A 22,499-nucleotide genomic window follows, 5' to 3' on the forward strand; every position below is an offset into this window, starting at 1 on the left:
CACAACCTCTTAACGTTAACATACTGAGTTCTCTCTAAGAAGGTTAAATAGCACAAATGACTTTACTACATCCTCTATGGGTCAGTATTCCTGCCATCTAATCATTTTAATTCCTTTTCCATTCATTAGAAAAGGGGACTGCTAGGAGAAGGGAATCCCAGAATTCATATAAGTTTGAGTAACAGCCCTAAAAAATGTATAAAAGATTTCAATTCTCCTTACTTCCCTTTCTCTAGTCAGATTCAACTAATGGTACATGATAGAGGGAGTCAAGGTATTCCTCTAACATTTACAGTATGCAATTTTGCAGCTAGAATAAGAAATAAGTAGAAATGTTCTGTTTCTGGGATGGCTGGAATTTGAGGTATAATGTAGTCCAGGGATGGGAGATGAGTTCTACCCTGGATTTCAACTCTGTTTCACTGGCAGTGGTGGTCAGAAGCAGAGTCTTGACGATTCTGAGGCCCAGCAGGGAGGTCTATGCGGTCAGCCAATGCTGGGGCATGGGAGTGGTGAATCACAGCAAGTGTGCCACTTGTTTCCCATCCATGGGAAATTGAAAGACCATAGAAGGCCATGCATCAGATCTTCAAGACCTCATCAGATTAAGTTACTAACATCTGCTCCAACAGGGGGAAATTTCCCCAGTCCTCACTACCTTATATACACAAACATGTCACCTGAACAGTAGTAATTACTGATATTTGATTCATGTGTGGCCCCTAGCTGCTGCTACAGGATCACCTACCCTTTGGAAATTCTTTATTTCTTCAGTCTTTCTATAGTTCTCTACAAGGTAGCTCTCATGGGTCCATAATCAAGTCTATTCCTGCCAGTGCCACTGGTCTACCAAGCTGAAAGGGTACTGCCACTCCCAGTCCCATAAGTATCCCATATCCCTCTAGAATTCCCCAGGGCTGAACAGTCCTCAGGAGTCCACTGTTTGTCTCACAAGTACAGTGGGTTCCACCGCCTCTCCATCAGTATTATTTCTGATGCCCGAAACCAAACTTTCAGGACCAAACTTTGCTGTGATGTGCAGTAAAATGAGTGTGTTAGATGGAATTCTAAGAATGACTCACCGTGACCTTCACTTTGTACCCCTTCCCTTTTGAGTGTGGGTGGAATCTGTGAACACAATGAGATGTCACTCCTGTGATTCTGTTACTTTATATGGCAAAGGAAAGATTATCCAGCTGGGCCTAACTTAAACTGAATAAGCCCTTTAAACGCAGCGCTTTCTCCAGCTCATGGAAGAGAGAGAAGTCAGAGATACAAAGCACAAGGATCTGATGTACCGTTGCTGCCTTGAAGATGGAGGGGAAAAGTAGAAAGAAATGCAGGTGCCCTCCGAAGCTGAAATTGGCCCCTGAAAGAAAACAAGGACCTCAGCCCTTTGGCCACAAGGAACGGAATCCTGTCAACATCATGAATGTCCCTGGAAGCAGATTCTTTCCCGGAGTCTCCAAGGAAGAGCTCAGCCGGACTGACACCATGACATCACTGATTATTAGAGAAATGCAAATCAAAACTACAATGAGGTTATCAGCTCACACTGGTTAGAATGGGCATCAGCAGAAAATCTACAAACAAAAGTGCTGGAAAGGATGTGGAGAAAAGGGAACACTTTTCTCAATGTAAATTGATACAGCCACTACTGAGAACAGTATGGAGGTTCCTTAAAAAACTAAAAATAGAATTACCATATGACCCAGCAATCCCACTACTGGGCATATACCCAGAGAAAACCATAATTCAAAAAGATACATGCACCCCAATGTTCACTGCAGCACTATTTACAACAGCCAGGTCATGGAAGCAACCTAAATGCCCATCGACAGACGAATGGATAAAGAAGATGTGGTACATATATACAATGGAATACTACTCAGCCATAAAAAGGAACGAAACTGGGTCATTTGTAGAGATGTGGATGGACTTAGAGACTGTCATACAGAGTAAAGTAAGTCAGAAAGAGAAAAATAAATATTGTATATTAACACATATATGTGGAATCTTAAAAAATGGTACAGATGAACTGGACTGCAAGGTAGAAATAGAGACACAGATGCAGAGAACAAACGTATGGACACCAAGGGGGGAAAGCAGGGTTGGGGGGGTGGGGGAGTTGGTGGTGGGATGAATTGGGAGATTGGGATTGACATATATACACTAATATGTATAAAATAGGTAACTAATAAGAACCTGCTGTATAAAAAATAAACAAAATAAAGTTTAAAAAATGAAAAAATGTAAAAAAAAAAGGAAAAGGTGACATCATTACAGGTCCTATATTGGAAAAATCATAAGAGCTTATTATGAACAACTTTAAGCCAATTAATTTAAAAATTTAGATGAAATGTACCCTAAGGAAAGCTCAACTTACCAAATCCAAAAATAAACTCCAAATAGTTCTATTTCTATTACAGGAATAAGCCCATAATCTAAAGCCTTCCCTCAATGAGAATCTTAAATCCAGAAGAATTCACCAGTCCCTTCCATCAAATATTTGCCAATTAAAAATTGTCACTTGCCATCTGCCTCTACAAGGATGAAGTCTCTGGCCACTGACCTTCAACATACTCTGGAAGGAGTTTAGGGTAGAGATCAGGAATGAGGCACTCTGTGCTCTGAGAAAAACTGGCAGAACAGGTCTTCAGATGAATATTTTTCAGAAGAAGACTTTATGAACCAGAAGTGAGTTCTCACCAGACATCATGCCTGCTGGCATCTTGATCTTGGACTTTCCAGCCTCCAGAACGGTGAGAAATAAATATTTGTTGTTTAAAATGCCCCATCTGGCTACTCCCAACGTGTCTGAGCCTCACCAGCCCCTCTCCCAGGAGGCCATTGCAGTCGGCCAGCCCCTGCTTATTGGTAACTATGTGTGACCAAAAGGCCATGATCAAAAATGCCAATACATCAGAGGAGATGCAACAGGACTTGGTGGAGTGTGCTACTCAGGCACTGGAGAAATATAATATAGAGAAGGACATTGCGGCCCATATCAAGAAGGAGTTTGACAAAAAGTACAACCCCACCTGGCACTGCATCATGGGGAGGAACTTCGTAGTTATGTGACACATGAAACCAAAGACTTCATCTACTTCTACCTGGGAAAAGGGCCATTCTCCTGTTCAAATCTGGTTAAAAGCATGGACTGTGCCACATACCCTGTGATCCATCACAAGAACTGCCACCTAAATTCCAAATACCAGAGACTGAAATCTTCAGCCTTGCCTAAGGGAACACCTCGATCTTTATAGTGTTGTTTTGTACAGGGCATTCTCTGTACTAGTTTGTTGTGGTTATAAAGCAATTAGCAAAACAGCTTACATTGGTATTTATTTTCTATTCCATACCTCTCTGCCCCATGTTTTTTCTCTTCAAAATCCATTCTTTTAAATAAATAAATCTGTTGGAGAAGTGTGCATTATGATTTGTCCAAATAATCTATAATAATAATAATCTAGGGTTGAAGATGGCCTATTATTTGATCTTGGGTAGGTTGGTGGGGGTGATTCCTTGAAGTTTCTGTGGGATATAACAGACCAGCCTATTCAATACTCTTGAGTTTCATTCTTGCCCATCCTGCTACTGTTGTGCATGTAAGAATACTACATAGAAGTGCATGTCGAGAAATGCATGGCAGAGAAACTATTGGATTAACTCTTACTCCTAATCTGATCAATACTTTCCTTAAGTGCTCATTTTGTTAAAAGATACTGGTTTAGAGTGTTCTGGACCTTAGTCCTCAATTGGTGATGAACGTGTAGTGGAACCCCCTTAAGCCTTCTATGGCTGTAAAATTGAAATAAGCTGATAAGAAAGCTGGGCTACTGAGAGGTTTGTTGGATTAAAGGTGGTCTTAAAAGGGAAAAAGCTTCCTGCATACTCTATTAGAATCACATGGAAGGCTGGTGCACACGAGACCTTCTGTGCACCACTTCCCTGGTGGGCAGTGGTTAAGTATCCGCCTGCCAATGCAGGGGACACAGGTTCGAGCTCTGGTCTGGGAAGATCTCACATGCTGCAGAGCAACTAAGCCTGTGCACCACAACTACTGAAGCCCGCACGCCTAGAGCCCGTGCTTGGAAACAAGAGAAGCCACCGCAATGAGAAGCCTCCACAATGAGAGGCCCGCGCATCACAACAAAGAGTAGCCCCCACTCACCGAAACTAAGAGGGCCTGCACACAGCAATGAAGACCCAACGCAGCTAAAAATAAATAAATAAAAGTTAAAAAAAAAAGTCACCAGAAACTCATTAAAAAAAAAAAAAAACTCTGCAGGAATTTACACTTAAAAAAATAAAATAAAATAAAATACCCAGTCTATGGTATTTTTGTTATAGCAGCCTAAATGGAATAAGACATCAGATATAAGAAGTCAGTTAAAGATTAATTCAAGAATGCAAAATAAAACATCCCATACAGGAGAGGAGGGGACAAGACAGCAGTGTAGAAAGACATGAGCTCACCTCTTCTTAGAAAAACACCAAAATCACAACTAACTACTGAACAATCATCGACCAAAAAACGCTGGAACCTACCAAAAAAGATATCCTGCATCCAAAGTCAAAGAAGCCGCCACAACGACAGTAGGAGGAGCGTGATTGTGATAAAATCAAACCCCATACCCACTGGGTGGGTGACCCACAAACTGGAAAATAACTGTATCACAGAAGTTCAAGTTCTGAGTCCCATGTCAGGCTCCCTAGCCTGGGGGTCTGACAACAGGAGGAGGAGCCCCCAAAGAATCTGGCTTTGAGGCCAGTGGGGTTTGATCGCAGGAATTCCACAGGACTGGGGGAAACAAAACTCCACTCTTAGAGGGCGCACAGAAGGTCTCGTGTGCACCAGGACCCAGGAAAAAAAGAAGTGACCTCATTAAAACCTAGGCCAGACCTACCTGCTGGTATTGAAAGGTGGAGATTCTTCAATCTCCACAAATCAATTAGTGTGATACACACATCAACAAATTGAAGAATAAAAACCATATGATCATCTCAATACATGCAGAAAAAGCTTTTGACAAAATTCAACACCGTTTTATGACAAAAACTCTCCAGAAAGTGGGCACAGAGGGAACATACCTCCACATAATAATGGTCATATATGACAAACCCACAGCTAACATCATACTCAATGGTGAAAAGCTGAAAGCATTTCCTCTAAGATCAGGAACAAGACAAGGATGTCCACTTTCACCACTTCTATTCAAAATAGTTTTGGAAGTCCTAGCCACAGCAGAGAAGAAAAAGAAATAAAAGTAATCCAAATTGGAAAAGAAGTAGTAAAATTGTCACTGCTTGCAGATGACATCATACTATACATAAAAAATCCTAAAGATGCTACCAGAAAACTACTACAGCTCATCAATGAATTCAGTAAAGTTTCAGAATACAAAATTAATACACAGAAATCTGTTGCATATCTATACACTAACAATGAAAGATAAGAAAGAGAAATTAAAGAAACAATCCCACTTACCATCACATCAAAAAGAATAAAATATCTTGGAATAAACCTACCTAAGGAGGCAAAAGACCTGTACTCTGAAAACTATAAGACACTAATGAAAGAAATCAAAGATAACACAAACAGATGGAACAATATACTGTGTTCTTGGATTGGAAGAATCAATACAGTCAAAATGACTATACTACCCAAGGCAATCTACAGATTCAATGTAATCCCTATCAAATTACCAATGGCATTTTTCACAGAACTAGAACAAAAAGTCTTACAATTTATATGGAGATACAAAAGACCCCAAATAGCCAAAACAATCTTGAGAAAGAAAAACGGAGCTGGAGGAATCAGGCTCCCTGATTTCTAACTATACTACAAAACTACAGTCATCAAGACAGTAACCACACTGGCACAAAAACAGAAATATAGATCAATGGAACAGGATAGAAAGCCCAGAAATAAACCCATGCACCAATGCTCAATTAATCTACAACAAAGGAAGCAAGACTACACAATGAAGAAAAGACACTCTCTTCAATAAATGGAGATGGGAAAACTGGACAGCTACATGTAAAAGAATGAAATTAGAACATTCTTTAACACCATACACAAAAATAAACTCAAAATGGATTAAAGACCTAAATGTAAGATCTGATATTATCAAACTCTTAGAGGAAACCATAGGAAGAACACTCTTTGACATAAATCACAGCAATATCTTTTTGGATCCACCTCCTAGAGTAATGGAAATAAAAACAAAAATAAACAAGTGGAACCTAATTAAACTCAAAAGCTTTTGTACAGCAAAGGAAACCATATACAAAACAAAAAAACAACTCACAGAATGGGCGAAAATATTTGCAAACAATGGGACTGACAAGGGATTAATCTCCAAAATCTACAAACAGCTCATGCAGGCCAATATCAAAAAAAAAAAAACCCAAACAACTCAATAAAAAAAATGGGCAGAAGACTTAAATAGACATTTCTCCAAAGAAGGCATACAGATGGTCAAGCAGCACATGAAAAGATGCTCAACATTGCTAATTATTAGAGAAATGCAAATCAAAACTACAATGAGATACCACTTCACACCAGCCAGAATGGCTATCATCAAAAAATCCACAAACAATAAATGCCAGAGAGGGTGTGAGATAAAAGGAACCCTCTTGCACTGCTCGTGGGAATGTAAATTGATACAGCCACTATGGAGAACAGTATGGAGGTTCCTTAAAAAACTAAAAATAAAGCTACCATATTATCCTGCAATCCCACTACTGGGCATATATCCAGAGAAAAACATGGTCCAAGAGGATGCATGCACCCCAGTGTTCACTACAGCACTGTTTATAATAGCTAAGACATGGAAGCAACCTAAATGTCTGTCGACAGAGGAATGAATAAAGAAGATATAGTACATATATGCAATGGAATATTACTCAGCCATTAAAAAGAATGAAATAATGCCACTTGCAGCAACATGGATGGACCTAGAGATTGTCATACTGAGTGAAGTAAGTCAGACAAAGACAAGTATCGTATGCTATTGCCTATATGCAGAATCTAAAAAATGATATAAATGAACTTATTTACAAAACAGAAACAGACTCACAGATTTAGAGAATGAACTTAGGTTACCAGGCGGAAGGGTGCAGGGGAAGAATAGTTAAGGAGTTTGGGATTGACATGTACACACTGCTATATTTAAAATGGATAACCAACAAGGACCTACTGTATAGCATAGGGAACTCTGCTCAATATTATGTAACAACCTGAATGGGAAAAGAATTTGAAAAACAATAGATACATGTATATGTATAACTGAATCACTTTGCTGTACATCTGAAACTAACACAACATTGTTAATCACCTATACTCCAATATAAAATAAAAAGTTGAAAAAAACATTCAATGAGATATCACCTCACACCAGTTACAGTGTCCATCATCAAAAAATCTACAAACAGGGGCTTCCCTGGTGGCGCAGTGGTTGAGAGTCCGCCTGCCGATGCAGGGGACATGGATTCGTGCCCCGGTCCGGGAAGATCCCACATGCCACGGAGCGGCTGGGCCCGTGAGCCATGGCCGCTAAGCCTGCGCGTCCGGAGCCTGTGCTCCACAACGGGAGAGGCCACAACAGTGAGACGCCTGCATACTGCAAAAAAAAAAAAAAATCTACAAACAATAAATGCTGGAGAGGGTGTGGAGAAAAGGGAACCCTCCTACACTGTTGGTGGGAATGTAAATTGATACAGCCACTATGGAGAACAGTATGGAGGTTCCTTAAAAAACTAAAAATAGAATTACCATATGACCCAGCAATCCCACTACTGGGCATATACCCGGAGAAAACCATGGTTCAAAAGGATACATGCACCCCAATACTCATTGCAGCACTGTTTACGACAGCCAAGAAATGGAAGCAATGTAAATATCCATCAGCAGATGAATGGGTAAAGAAGATGTGGTACATATATACAATGGAATATTATTCAAACATTAAAAAGAATGAAATAATGCCATTTGCAGCAACAATGGATGGACCTGGAGATTATCATACTGAGTGAAGTAAGTCAGACAAGAAAAGACAAATATCATATGATATTGCTTTTATGAGGAATCTTAAAAAATACAAAAGCTAAAGAACTAAGATCCTCTTAATTGCTTTTTGCTGTGATCTAACAGAACCCCAGTCTTGCTTGTGGCAGCAGTGGGCCCAGGTGAAAATGATCAATTCCCTGAACACTCTTGTATCTAAGAGTCAACGTAGTTCTGGCCATTGAGATATATAAGAAGTCTACTGAATGGGACTTCTGAGAGGAATACCTTGTGTAAGTTTGTGATAAGAAGATTGTAAACTTGAAAGAAATTTTTCCCTTATGGAAAAGTTGTTTTTACGGTGAACTTACTCTATGAGCCCAATTTCTTGCATCTTCTCATACCTAGAAAAGCACTAAAATCATTACGGACATATGCAGACATCTGCATCTCGCTACTAGCAGCAGCCTTCTGCCAAAACGTGTGCTTGATTGCACTGTATCCCCTAAAATCACATATATACTGACTTCTCCCCTTACCTCTTTGGAGCAGGTCCTCAGAACTATCTGATAGGCTGTCTCCCAAGCTACAATACTCATTTTGCCCCAAATAAAACTTAACTCACAATTCTCACATTGTGCACTTTTTTTTTAGTGAACATATTTAAGGAATAAATTACATCAGACTGACAAATTCTGTAGAGTATTAAAAGAGGGACTATTTCCCAGCTCACTCAATGAGGAAAGCACAAAACTTGCCAAGGATATTAAATAAAGGAAAATTAGAGGTCCGTCTCTCACATTTACATATATTGAAACGTTTTACGCAAAATTTTAGCAAACCAAATCTAATAACATACAGAAAGGATAACACATCATGACCGATTTGTGTTTAAGAAAGAAAAAAAACACGTTTGATTAAACATTCAAAAATCAATGTACTGACCATTTCCAAAACAGGCAGTCATGGCTGCCAGGGAGGAAGTACTCACGTTGCAGGCTGAAGCGTAAAGAGGGGCTGAATTTCCTAAAGCACAGTCTGGTGGAGGCTCTTTGGGCTGAGCAGAAGCTGGAGCTGGAGCTGCAGCAGGAGCGGCAGCCGGAGCCTGCGCCAGACCCTGCGCTGGAGCCTGGAGCCAGAGCGAGAATTTCTGCTTCTGGCGTCGCGGCTGCCCCGGAACATCTCTGAATTGAGACTCTGCACTCGGCCAGCAGCTAGTGCTGCCTGTGCTGAGCATGCGCGGACGGCTGGGTTTGGGAGTGCAACGAGCGTCGTGAGCAATGATGCGCTGAGCTACCCATAGCACCTGGCAACTAATGGCGTGGCGTTCGTCGGCTTAAGCGACTGCCTCTCGTTTGGAGATGAGCAACTTGGCCCGCTGAGGGCTGCACCACGAGGCCTCTTCTTCAGCCACCTCTCCTCGGCCTCGAGTGCGTGCCCTACTCCAGGCCCTTATGCCCCCCTGCTCGGATAATGTGCTCACTCGCCACCTGGTTAATGACACATCATGCTGGCCAGCCGGCCTCTCGTGTTGGCCAGTGCCTTTGCTTACAGGCCCAAATCCCAGCCTTCTACTACGACGACAGCAGGCCTTGCTATCCCTGCATCTTCCCTCAACTGCCTCTGACAGAAACAGTAACCAAATGTGTGGATGGCGGGATGCTCCGTGTCTGGTGTTGTAACCATAATCCGGACGCTGGGCTGCCTGCAGATGCTACAGGTGCTGAGGATCACTGCTGTCTGGACCCTCTCATAGTGGCAGCCTGCTGCTCTGGGATGCCTTCAGAAGCATTTCCACAGAATTCAGCAGCTGAGCAGCAGGGCCAACTGTGCAGCTGGCGAGTAGCAACCCACTGTGGCTAATCTGCAGAACTATGAATCAAGCCTTCTGTGGCTACAGAACCACCAGAAAGTACTGCTCGCTGCAGGTGCTGAGCCCAGAGGAGCAGGCTTCTGTCACTGACTCTAAATGACTTCTGGATTCTGGGGCCCCCCACCTGTTGCTGAACTTCAAAGTATGTGTTGTTTGCCTCTTGCTCTACACATCCCTTTGAAACGTTTGTCATCGAGGGATGCAGAAGAGCTGGAAAATCCTAGAAGTAATCCAGGAAGGGATTTGCATGGGAATGGCCCCTCTCTCTCCATTTATGTGACTTGAAAACTGGGCAATGACTCGCAGTAATCCATGAAATATCTTGCAGAAGGTTGATGATGCTGACTCCCAATTACCTGACTACCAATCTGTCAGAAGAATGTCCACAAGCTAATCACGCCGTCTTTGAACATTACTATAAAACTTCTCACTACCCCCTCCAGGCTGAGACACAGTTTTGAAGGCAAAAGCCTGCTGTGGACCACCTTGCTTGGCAAAGAATAAAGCTATTCTTTTCTACTTCACCCAAAACTCTGAGAATTCATTCAGTGTCAGGGTACAGAGGCCAGATTTGGTTTCATTCCCTTCCTGTTTTGAAGATATAACAGAACTCTTATTACTACTTCTCCCAGAAAGTTACCTGAATACGTGACAGAGCTGGAGGGGAGAATTTTTAAAAATGTATTTTACCACATTAACATAATAAAAGACAAAATATGATCATCTAAACAGATGCAGAAATGTAACATCCTTTCATAAAAAATAAATCTGTTAACAAAGAATAGAAGGGAATTTTTTTTTATGTATTAAAGACTATCTATCCAGGAGGAGGAGCTTCAAGATGGCAGAAGAGTAAGACGTGGAGATCGCCTTCCTCTCCACAATTACATCAGAAATACATCTACATGTGGAACAACCCCTACAGAACACCTACTGAACGCTGGCAGAAGACCTCAGACCTCCCAAAAGGCAAGAAACTCCCCACGTACCTGGGTAGGGCAAAAGAAAAAAGAAAAAACAGAGACAAAAGGATAGGGACGGGACCTGCACCAGTGGGAGGGAGCTGTGAAGGAGGAAAGGTTTCCACACACTAGGAAGCCCTTTCGCGGGCGGAGACTGTGGGTGGCGGAGGGGAAGCTTCAGAGCCACGGAGGAGAGCACAGCAACAGGGGTGCAGAGGGCAAAGCGGAGAGATTCCCGCACAGAGGATCGGTGCTGACCGGCACTCACCAGCTCGAGAGGCTTGTCTGCTCACCCGCCGGGGCGGGCGGGGGCTGGGAGCTGAGGCTCGGGCTTCGGTCGGATTGCAGAGAGAGAACTGGTGGCTAGTGCGCCACAGCTAGCCGGGAGGGAGTCCGGGAAAAGCTCTGGAGCTGCCGAAGAGGCAAGAGACTTTTTCTTGCCTCTTTGTTTCCTGCTGCGCGAGGAGACGGGATTAAGAGCACCGCTTAAAGGAGCTCCAGAGACGGGCGTGAGCTGCGGCTATCAGCGCAGACCCCAGAGACGGGCATGAGACACTAAGGCTGCTGCTGCCGCCACCAAGAAGCCTGTGTGCAAGCACAGGTCACTGTCCACACCTCCCCTCCCAGGAGCCTGTGCAGCCCGCCACTGCCAGGGTCCCGGGATCCAGGGACAACTTCCCTGGGAGAACACACGGCGCACCTCAGGCTGGTGCAACGTCACGCCGGCCTCTGCCGTCGCAGGCTCGCCCCGCACCCGTACCCCTCCCTCCCCCCGGCCTGAGTGAGCCAGAGTCCCCGAAGCAGCTGCTCCTTTTACCCCGTCCTGTCTGAGCGAAGAACAGACGCCCTCAGGTGACCTACACGCAGAGGCGGGACCAAATCCAAAGCTGAGCCCCCCGGGAGCTGTGAGAACAAAGAAGAGAAAGGGAAATCTCTCCCAGAAGCCTCAGGAGCAGCAGATTAAATCTCCAGAATCAACTTGATGTACCCTGCATCTGTGGAATACCTGAATAGACAATGAATCATCCCAAACTGAGGAGGTGGACTTTGGGAGCAATGATATATATATATATATATATATATATATATTATATATATATATATTATATATTATATATTATATATATATATTATATATAATATATAATATATATATATTATATATAATATATAATATATATATATATTTATATTTGTATATTACATATTTTATATACTTTTTTTCCCTTTTTCTCTTTTTGTGAGTGTGTATGCGTATGCTTCTGTGTGTGATTTTGTCTGTATAGCTTTGCTTTTACCATTTGTCCTAGGGTTCTGTCTGTCCAGTTTTTTTTCTGTTTGCTTTTGGTTTTTTTAGTATAGGTTTCAGCTCTTGTTATCATAGGTGGATTTGTTTCTTGGTTTGGTTCTCTTCTTTCTTTCTTTTTTTAATTACTTAAAAAAACCTTTTTAAATAATTTTTTTTTGTTTTTTATTTTAATAACTTTTTAATTTTATTTTATTTTATCTTTTTCTTTCTTTCTTTCTTCCTTTCTTCCTTCCTTCCTTCCTTCCTTTTATTCTGAGCTGTGCGGATGACAGGCTTCTGGTGCTCAAACCAGGTGTCAGGGCTGTGCCTCTGATGTGGGAGAGCCAACTTCAGGACACTGGTCCACAAGAGACCTCCCAGCTCCACGTAATATCAAATGGGGAAAATCTCCCAGAGATCTCCATCTCAACACTAGCACCCAGCTTCACTCAACGACCAGCAAGCTATAGTGCTGGACACCCTATGCCAAACAACTAGCAAGACAGGAACACAACCCCATCCATTAGCAGAGAGGCTGCCTAAAATCATAACAAGCCCACAGACACCCCAAAACACACCACCAGACGTGGACCTGCCCACCAGAAAGACAAGATCCAACCTCATCCACCAGAACACAGGCACTAGTTCCCTCCACCAGGAAGCTTACACAACCCACTATATTCACATTTTAATAAAAGTTCTAGTCAGCACAATGAAGGCAGAAAAAGAAATAAGTATATACGTGTTGGAGAGGAAGAAGTAATAAAACAACACTTTCCTCTTTTTTTCTTTTTTCTTTTTTGCAGAAAGCAAGATTGTATATGTAGAAAGTTCAAAGTACAATTACAAGCTATTAAAATTTAAAATCATATTTATAAGGTTACAGCTTTCATGGGGTAAATATATCAATTGTGATGGTTAATATTCTGTGCCAACTTGACTGGGCTAAGGGATGCCAAGATAGCTGGTAAAGCATTATTTCAGGGTATGTCTGTGAAGGTATTTCTGAAAGAGATTAGCATTTGAATCAGTAGACTGCTTAAAGATCTCCATTACTCACATGGGTGACCATCATCCATTCCTTTGAGAGCCTGAAAAGAACAAAAAGGCAGAAAAGGAGCAAATTTGCTCTGTTTGAGCTGAGACTTCCATCTTCTGCCCTTCAGTGCTCCTGGCTTTCAGGCTTTCAGACTCACACTGGAAGTTATGCCATCAGAGCCCAATTCTCAGGCCTTCAGACTCAGAGTGAATTATGCCACTAGCATTCCTGGTTCTCCAGCTTGGAAACAGCAAGTCAAAGGACTTCTTGGCCTCCATACAGCATGAGCAAATTCCTAAAATATATCTCCTCATACATACTTATATATATCCTGTTGGTTCTGTTTATCTGAACAACCCTATTATGCCAATTAATCATACTTCTTTATACCAGAAAAAAATGAAAATAAAGTTTTAAGAGATTTCATTTGCAATAACATCCAAATGCATAAAATATCTGTGAAAAAAATCAAACAGAAAATCATATGCAAGACTTCTACATAGAAAGCTATAAAATATTACTGAGAAAATTTAAAAATATCTAAGTAGGTATATGTACATACATTGAGAAACTCAACATTGTCACGATATCAATTTCCCTAAACTGATTTATTAATTCAATGCACTCCAAAAGAAAATACCAACATGTTTTAGCGTTTTCATTCTGGAAATTGACAAGGTGATTCTAAATGTTATATGGAAATACAAAAGATAAAAATCAGTATAATTTTTTTAATAAATTAATTTAATTTATTTATTTATGGCTGTGTTGGGTCTTCATTGCGGCACTCGGGCTTTTCTCTGGATGCGGCTAGTGGAGGCTACTCTTTGTTGCAGTGCACAGGCTTCTCACTGTGGTGGCTTCTCTTCCTGAAGAGCATTGGCTCTAGGCACGTGACCTTCATTAGTTGTGGCACATGGGCTTAGCTGCTCCGTGGAATGTGGGATCTTCCTGGACCAGGGATTGAACCTGTGTCCCCTGCACTGGCAGGTGGATTCTTAACCACTGCACCACCAGTGAAGCCCAAAAATCAGTATAATTTTGAAGCACAAAAATATTAGAGTGCCAACTCTACTGGACATCACATTTTGAAAATTAAGAGAGTATGATATTGGAGCTATGACAGACAAATGCAACAATGGAGTAGAATGGAGAGTCTAAAGATACACCTACACAACACACCAGAGGGCAGACAGAAGAAGCGAGAAGAACTACAATCCTGCAGCCTGTGGAACGAAAACCACTTTCACAGAAAGACAGACAAAATGAAAAGGCAGAGGACTATGTACCAGATGAATGAAAAAGATAAAACCCCAGAAAAACAACTAAATGAAGTGGAGATAGGCAACCTTCCAGAAAAGAATTAATAATAATGATAGTGAAGATGATCCAGGTCCTCGAAAAAAGAATGGAGGCAAAGATCGAGAAGATGCAAGAAATGTTTAACAAAGACCTAGAAGAATTAAAGAACAAACAAACAGAGATGAACAATACAATAACTGAAATGAAAAATACACTAGAATGAATCAATGGCAGAATAACTGAGGGAGAAGAACATATAAATGACCTGGAAAACAGAATAATGGAATTCACTGCTGCAGAACAGAATAAAGAAAAAAGAATGAAAAGAAATGAAGATAACATAAACGACCTCTGGGACAACATTAAACACATCAACATTCACATTATAGGGGTCCCAGAAGGAGAAGAGAAAGAGAAAGGACCCAAGAATATATTTGAAGACATTATAGTTGAAAACTTCCCTAACATAGGAAAGGAAATAGCCACCCAAGTCCAGAAAGTGCAGAGAGTCCCAGGTAGGATAAACCCAAGGAGAAACATGCCAAGACACATGGTAATCAAATTGACAACAGTTAAAGACAAAGAAAAATTGTTAAAAGCAACAAGGGAAAACAACAAATAACATACATGGGAACTCCCATAAGGTTAACAGCTGATTTCTCAGCAGAAACTCTACAAGCCAGAAAGGAGAGGCACATTATATCTAAAGTGATGAAAGGGAAGAAACTACAACCAAGATTACTCTACCTGGCAAGGATGTCATTCACATTCGACAGAGAAATCAAAAGCTTTACAGACAAGCAAAAGCTAAGAGAATGCAGCACCACCAAACCATGCCTACAACAAACACTGAAGGAACTTCTTTAAGTGGGAAACACAAGAAAACAAAAGGACCTAAAAAACAAACCCAAAACAATTAAGAAAATGGTAACAGGTACATACATATCAATAATTACCTTAAGTGAGAATGGATTAAATGCTCCAACCAAAAGACACAGGCTCGCTGAATGGATACAAAAGCAACACCCACATATATGCTGTCTACAAGAGACCCCCTTCAGACCTAGGGACACATACAGACTGAAAGTGAGGGGGTGGAAAAAGATATTCCATGCAAATGGAAATCAGAAGAAAGCTGGAGTAGTAATACTCACATCAGAAAAAATAAACTTAAAAATAAAGAATGTTACAAGAACAAGGAAGGACACTACATAATGATCAAAGGATCGATCCAACAAGAAGATATAGCAATTATAAATATATATGCACCCAGCATAGGAGGACCTTAATACGTAAGACAAATGCTAACAGCTATAAAAGAGGAAATCGACACGTACAAAATAATAGTAGGGGATTTTAACACCTCACTTACACCAATGGACAGATCATCCAAAAAAAAAGAAAGAAAATTAATAAGGAAACACAAGCTTTAAATGACACAATAGACCAGATAGATTTAATTGATATTTATAGGACATTCTATCCAAAAACAGCAGATTACACTTACTTCTCAGGTGCACACAGAACATTCTCCAGGATAGATCACATCTTGGGTCACAAATCAAGTCTCAGTAAATTTAAGAAAATTGAAATCATATCAAGAATCTTTTCCGACCACAAAGCTATGAGATTAGAAATTAATTACAGGGAAAAAAACGTAAAATACACAAACACATGGAGGCTAAACAGTACATTACTAAATAACCAAGAGATTGCTGAAGAAATCAAAGAGGAAATCAACAAATACCTAGAGACAAATGACAATGAAAACACGATGATCCAAAACCTATGGGAAGCAGCAAAAGCAGTTCTAAGAGGGAAGTTTATAGCAATACAATCCTACATCAAGAAACAAGAAAAATCTCAAATAAACAATCTAACCTTCCACCTAAAGATACTAGAGAAAGAAGGACAAACAAAACGCAAAGTTAGCAGAAGGAAAGAAATCATAAAGATCAGAGCAGAAATAAATGAAATAGAAACAAGGAAAACAATAGGAAAGATCAATAAAACTAAAAGCTGGTTCTTTGAGAAGATAAACAAAATTGATAAACTGTTAACCAGACTCATCAAGCAAAAGAGGGAGAGGACTCAATAAAATTAGAAATGAAAAAGGAGAAGTTACAACAGACACTGGAAAAATACAAAGCATTTTAAGAGACTACTACAAGCAACTCTATGCCAATAAAATGGACATCCTGGAAGAAATGGACAAATTCTTAGAAGAGCAAGACAAGGATGTCCACTCTCATCACAATTATTCAACATAGTTTTGGAAGTCCTAGCCACAGCAATCAGAGAAGAAAAAGAAATAAAAGGAATACAAATTGGAAAGAAGAAGTAAAACTCTCACTGTTTGCAGATGACATACTCTACATAGAGAATCCTAAAGATGCCACCAGAAAACTACTAGAGCTAATCAATGAATTTGGTAAAGTTGCAGGATACAAAATTAATGCACAGAAATCTCGTGCATTCCTATACACTAACAATGAAAGATCAGAAAGAGAAATTAAGGAAACAATCCCATTCACCACTGCAACAAAAAGAATAAGATACCTTGGAATAAACCTACCTAAGGAGGTAAAAGACCTGTACTCAGAAAACTATAAGACACTGATGAAAGAAATAAAAGATAACACAAACAGATGGAGAGATATACCATGTTCTTGGATTTGAAGAATCAATATTGTGAAAATGACTATACTACCCAAAGCAATCTAAAGATTCAACACAATCCCTATCAAATTACCAATGGCATTTTTTTACAGAACTAGAACAAAAAATCTGAAAATTTGCATGGAGACACAAAAGATCCCGAATAGCCAAAGCAATCTTGAGGGAAAAGAACAGAGCTGGAGGAATCAGACTCCCTGACTTCACACTATAATACAAAGCTACAGTAATCAAGACAATATGGTACTGGCACAAAAACAGAAATATAGATCAATGGAACAGGATAGAAAACCCAGAGATTAACCCACACACCTATGCTCAACTAATCTATGACAAAGGAGGCAAGGATATACAATGGAGAAAAGACAGTCTCTACAATAAGTGATGCTGGGAAAACTGGACAGCTACATGTAAAAGAATGAAATTAGAACATTCCCTAACACCATATACAAAAATAAACTCAGAATGTATTAAAGACCTAAATGTAAGACTGGACACTATAAAACTCTTCAAGGAAAACATAGGAAGAACACTCTTTGACATAAATCACAGCAAGATCTTCTTTGACCCACCTCCTAGAGTAATGGAAATAAAAACAAAAATAAACAAATGGGACCTAATGAAACTTAAACCTTTTGCACCGCAAAGGAAACTATAAACAAGATGAAAAGACAACGCTCAGGACTTCCCTGGTGGCACAGTGGTTAAGAATCCACCTGCCAATGCAGGGGACACGGGTCCAAGCCCTGGTCTAGGAAGATCCCACATGCCATGGAGCAACTAAGCCCGTGTACTGCAACTACTGAGCCCACATGCCTAGAGCTCATGCTCCACAACAAGAGAAGCCACCGCAATGAAAAGCCCGCACACCACAACGAAGAGTAGCCCCCACCTGTGACAAACAGAGAAAGCCCACGTACAGCAATGATGACCCAATGCAGCCAAAAATATAAATAAATAAATAAAATATAAAAATTTAAAAAAAGACAACCCTCAGAATGGGAGAAAATATTTGCAAACTAATGAATGGACAAAGGATTAATCTCCAAAATATATAAACAGCTCATGCAGCTCAATATTAAAAAAAAAAAGAACCCAATCAAAAAATGGGCAGAAGACCTAAATAGACATTTCTCCAAAGAAGACTTACAGATGGCCATGAAAAGATGCTCAACATCACTGATTATTAGAGAAATGCAAATCAAAACTACAATGAGATTATCACCTCACACTGGTTAGAATGGGAATCATCAGAAAATCTACAAACAACAAATGCTGTAGAGGATGTGGAGAAAAGGGAACCCTCTTGCACTGTTGGTGGGAATGTAAATTGATATAGCCACTATGGAGAACAGTATGGAGGTTCCTTAAAAAACTAAAAAGAGAATTACCATATGACCCAGCAATCCCACTACTGGGCATATACCCTGAGAAAACCATAATTCAAAAAACACATACACCCCAATGTTCACTGCAGCACTATTTACAATAGCCAGGTCATGGAAGCAACCTAAATGCCCATCAACAGTAATATTCCATATATATAATGAAACATTACTCAGTCATAAAAAGGAATGGAATTGGGTCATTTGTAGAGATGTGGATGGACATAGAGACTGCTACATAGAGTGAAGTCAGTCAGAAAGAGAAAAACAAATATATTAATGCATATATGTGGAATCTAGAAAAATGGTACAGATGAACCAGTTTGCAAGGCAGAAACAGAGACACAGATGTAGAGAACAAACATATGGACACCAAGGGGGGAAGGGGAGGGTGGTGGTGTGTGGAATGAATTGGGAGATTGGGATTGACATATATGCACTAATATGTATAACATAAATAACTTATAAGAACCTGCTGTATAAAAAATAAATTTAAAATGTTCTGAATCAGAAAAAAAAAGCAAAATTGTATGGTCATATCAGTAGCTGCAGAAAAAAAAAAGAGGCCTACACATAGAAAGATACTCATCTATGATAACTACTCATTTCTATTGTTAGTTAGCAAAGGATTTCTTATTTTCTGGGGTTTTGTTTTGTTTTGTTGCTTTGCTTTTTTCATGAGAGGATGTTGAATTTCTGCATCTGTTGAGATAATCATATTTTCTTTTACTCTTGAATGTGGGAAAATAAATCAACATCAATTTTTTTTCAACATCAATTTTTGTAGGTTAGTACCTTTCTTTACTGTGCTAAGAATGTTTTTATACTCTGAAATCATGTAGAACTCATCCAAATGTAACTTTATCATGTCATCTTTAAGATATAGATTTATAATCCATAGGGAATTATTTTTGTATGGGGGGTGACTAGAAGTCAAGTTCTATATTCTACATGTATAGCCTACTTCCCCAGCACCATTTAGCTAACTGAGCAGAGACTTAAGTGGCCACACATAGCAAAAAATATAGACTTCACAACATTAGTTCAGACAAGTCATGAAACAAATGCACAAACAATAACAAATAGCAACAAGAACAGACTAAACTAGTGTACTGGCAATAAATTCTCTCAGTTTTTAATAGCCTATGAAAGTCCTTTATTGCTTCTTCACTTTTGAAGAATAATTTCCAGTGTACAAAATACTAGGTTGTAGGGTTTTTTCTCTCAATACTTTATTTTACTCCACTCACTTCTTGCTCACATGGTTTCTGAGAAGTCAGATGTAATTCTTATCTTAGTTCCTTTATAGGTAAGATATTTTTTCCCTCTGGTTTCCTTCATGATTTTTTCTTTATCTCTGATTTTCTATAATTTGAAAGTTATATGCCTTGTAAGTCACTGTTTACTCTACTATAAAAGTTAAAAGGTGAAACTATTTAAAATAACTATAACTAGAATAATAAATATACAATTTTAAAATATGTAAATTAACAATGCAAAATATGGGACATAAAATTATGTTTTTTGTATGTAACTGAAGTTATAAGCTTTAAATAGGCTCTTATAACATCTTAAATACAAGCTATTTTATATAAACTTCCTAGTTATGACATAGAAAAAACCTTTAATAGACACCCAAAGATGAAGAGAAAGGAATTAATTCACACCACTACAAAATATATATATATTTTGTGTGTGTGAACACATACTAAAAACAATTAGCAAAAATGGTGATCATAAATCCTTACCTATCAATAATTACTTTAAATGTAATATATTAAATCACCAACCTAAAGACATAGAGTGGCTCAAGGGATAAGAAACCTCCCAACAAAGAAGAGCCTACAACCAGATGGCTTGACTGATGAATTCCACCAAAGATTTAAAGAAGAATTAACACCAAACCTTCTCAAACTCTTCCAAAAACTTGAAGAAGAGAGAACACTTCCAAACTCATAATCTTGTATATAGAAAATTCTAAAGAATTCACACAAACACAAAAAAAATATTTTAGAGCTAATAAACCATTTCAGCACAGTAGTAGGATAAAAAATAAACAAAAGTTAGTTGTATTTCTATACACTAGCAATGAACAATCTAAAAACGAAATTGAGAAAATAATTCCACTTACAATAGTGTCAAAAAGAATGAAATACTAAGGTTTAAATTTAGCAAAACAAGTACAAGGCTTATACACTGAAAACTATAAAACATCACTGAAAGAAACTAAAGGAGACCTAATTAAACAGAAAGACACCCCGTGTGAACAGATTGGAAGATTTAATATTGTTCTGGTGGCAATACTCCCCAAAGTGATGTACAGATTCATGCCATCCTTATCACAAATCCAGATGGCTTTCTTTTTTTGCAGAAATTGACAAGCTGATCCTAACTTTCATATAGAAATTCAAGGAAATCAGAATAGCCAAAATCTTGAAGAAGTTGGAGGACTCACACTTCCAAATTTCAACACTTGCTACAAAGTCAAAACAGTATAGTAGTGGTATAAAGATAGATGTATAAATCAATGGAATAGAATTGAAAGTCTAGAAATATATCCACACATTTATGTTCAATTGATTTTTGACAAGGGTGCCATGACCATTCAAGGGAGGAGAAAAACAGTCTTCAAGAAATGGTGCTGGGACAACTGAATATACACATGCAAAGAATGGAGTTGGACCTCTACCTTGCACCATATTTTTGCTCAAAATAAATTTACCCCCAATAGATCAAAGACATAAATGTAAGAAATAAACTTAGGTTAAATCTTCATGGTCTTGGACTAGGCAATAACCTCCTAGATATGACACCTATAGCCCAAGCAACCAACAAGAAAATACATTGAATTTTATCAAAATTAAAAATTTTGTGCATCAAAAGATACTATCAAGAAATTACAGAGTCATAATGGTGTCTGTATAACCTCCAGAGACTGGTGCATTGGACCTCAGCCACCCATAAAAGATGAAAGCAGTAGCTAGGCCAACTTTTGAACCTGCAATAGGTAGGAGAGGAAAAGGAGAGGGTGATTTGAGCCAACTCTCAAAGCAATATTCAAGTAGAGACCTACCCTCTCATACAGATAAAATATAGACAAACCACTCAGGATGTCCCTGAAGAGGTTAGGAACCATGATTTCAGGAGAGAGTTGGAAGAGAGAGAAAAAAATAAGAGATATTCCAACCGAGAACATACAACCTCCTCTTCAGTGTCAAAGAAGCCTTGATTAGACCAGATTCCCACTGCCAACCTTGATGCAGCTGATCCTCTAATGGATAAGATGAAGATAAAGACTTTGATAAAGAGAGTGATGATGATGATACTGTAGCTCTTGCAGAACTGGAAAAGATTAACAAAGAAAGAGCTGAAGAGCAGGCCAGGAAAGAACAAGAACAAAAAGGTGAAGAAAAAAGGATTCCTACGAAAAACATTCTGAATGGAAATCCTCTCCTTAATCTCACTGAGATTAAGGAGGTCCATCCCAGCCTCAGGCCAACTTCAAAGTTAAAAGAAGGTGGGATGATGACTTTGTTTTCAAAGACTGTGCAAAAGGTGTGGATGATCAGAAGAAGAAAAAGATTTGTGAATGATATGCTGCAATCTGAATTTCACAAAAAGTTCATGGAGAAATATATTAAATAGTACAGTTTTTGTGCTTAATTAAAGACTGTAAAATGTAAACACTCTGACTTTATTGTGGTTAGTTTTTTTTCTCTTTCCCCCCTTCTAAATTGTGTATAGGTTTCCCTAATTTTAAGTTCCAAAATATCTTTTCCTTTATTGATATCTTATTTGATAAGGACTTGGGAATTGGTTTAACCCAGTTTTCATCTCTGAATATTTCCAGTCATATACTTTCTTTTTAATATGGGAAAAGGAATATGCTTGTAATTTGTTTCTAATAATCTAAAAAAAAACCCAAATTACAAAGAGAAATCAAAAAATGGGATAGAATATTTG

At 39.2% G+C, this 22,499-nt stretch overlaps 2 pseudogenes across 2 annotated transcripts; both read left to right on the forward strand.

Moving 5' to 3' along the window:
• Window positions 1-2,883: 2,883 nt before the first annotated feature.
• On the forward strand, window positions 2,884-3,151 carry LOC309792677 (dynein light chain 1, cytoplasmic-like; annotated as a pseudogene). The gene has a single exon. The product of its transcript is annotated as a dynein light chain 1, cytoplasmic-like (transcript).
• Window positions 3,152-21,503: 18,352 nt separating this feature from the next.
• Window positions 21,504-22,181, forward strand: LOC309792678 (spliceosome-associated protein CWC15 homolog; annotated as a pseudogene). The gene has a single exon. The product of its transcript is annotated as a spliceosome-associated protein CWC15 homolog (transcript).
• The last annotated feature ends 318 nt before the right edge of the window (window positions 22,182-22,499 follow it).

Source organism: Mesoplodon mirus (assembly GCF_964341445.2).
Source record: "Mesoplodon mirus genome assembly, chromosome: 17".
NCBI classification, from domain to species: Eukaryota; Metazoa; Chordata; class Mammalia; order Artiodactyla; family Ziphiidae; genus Mesoplodon; species Mesoplodon mirus.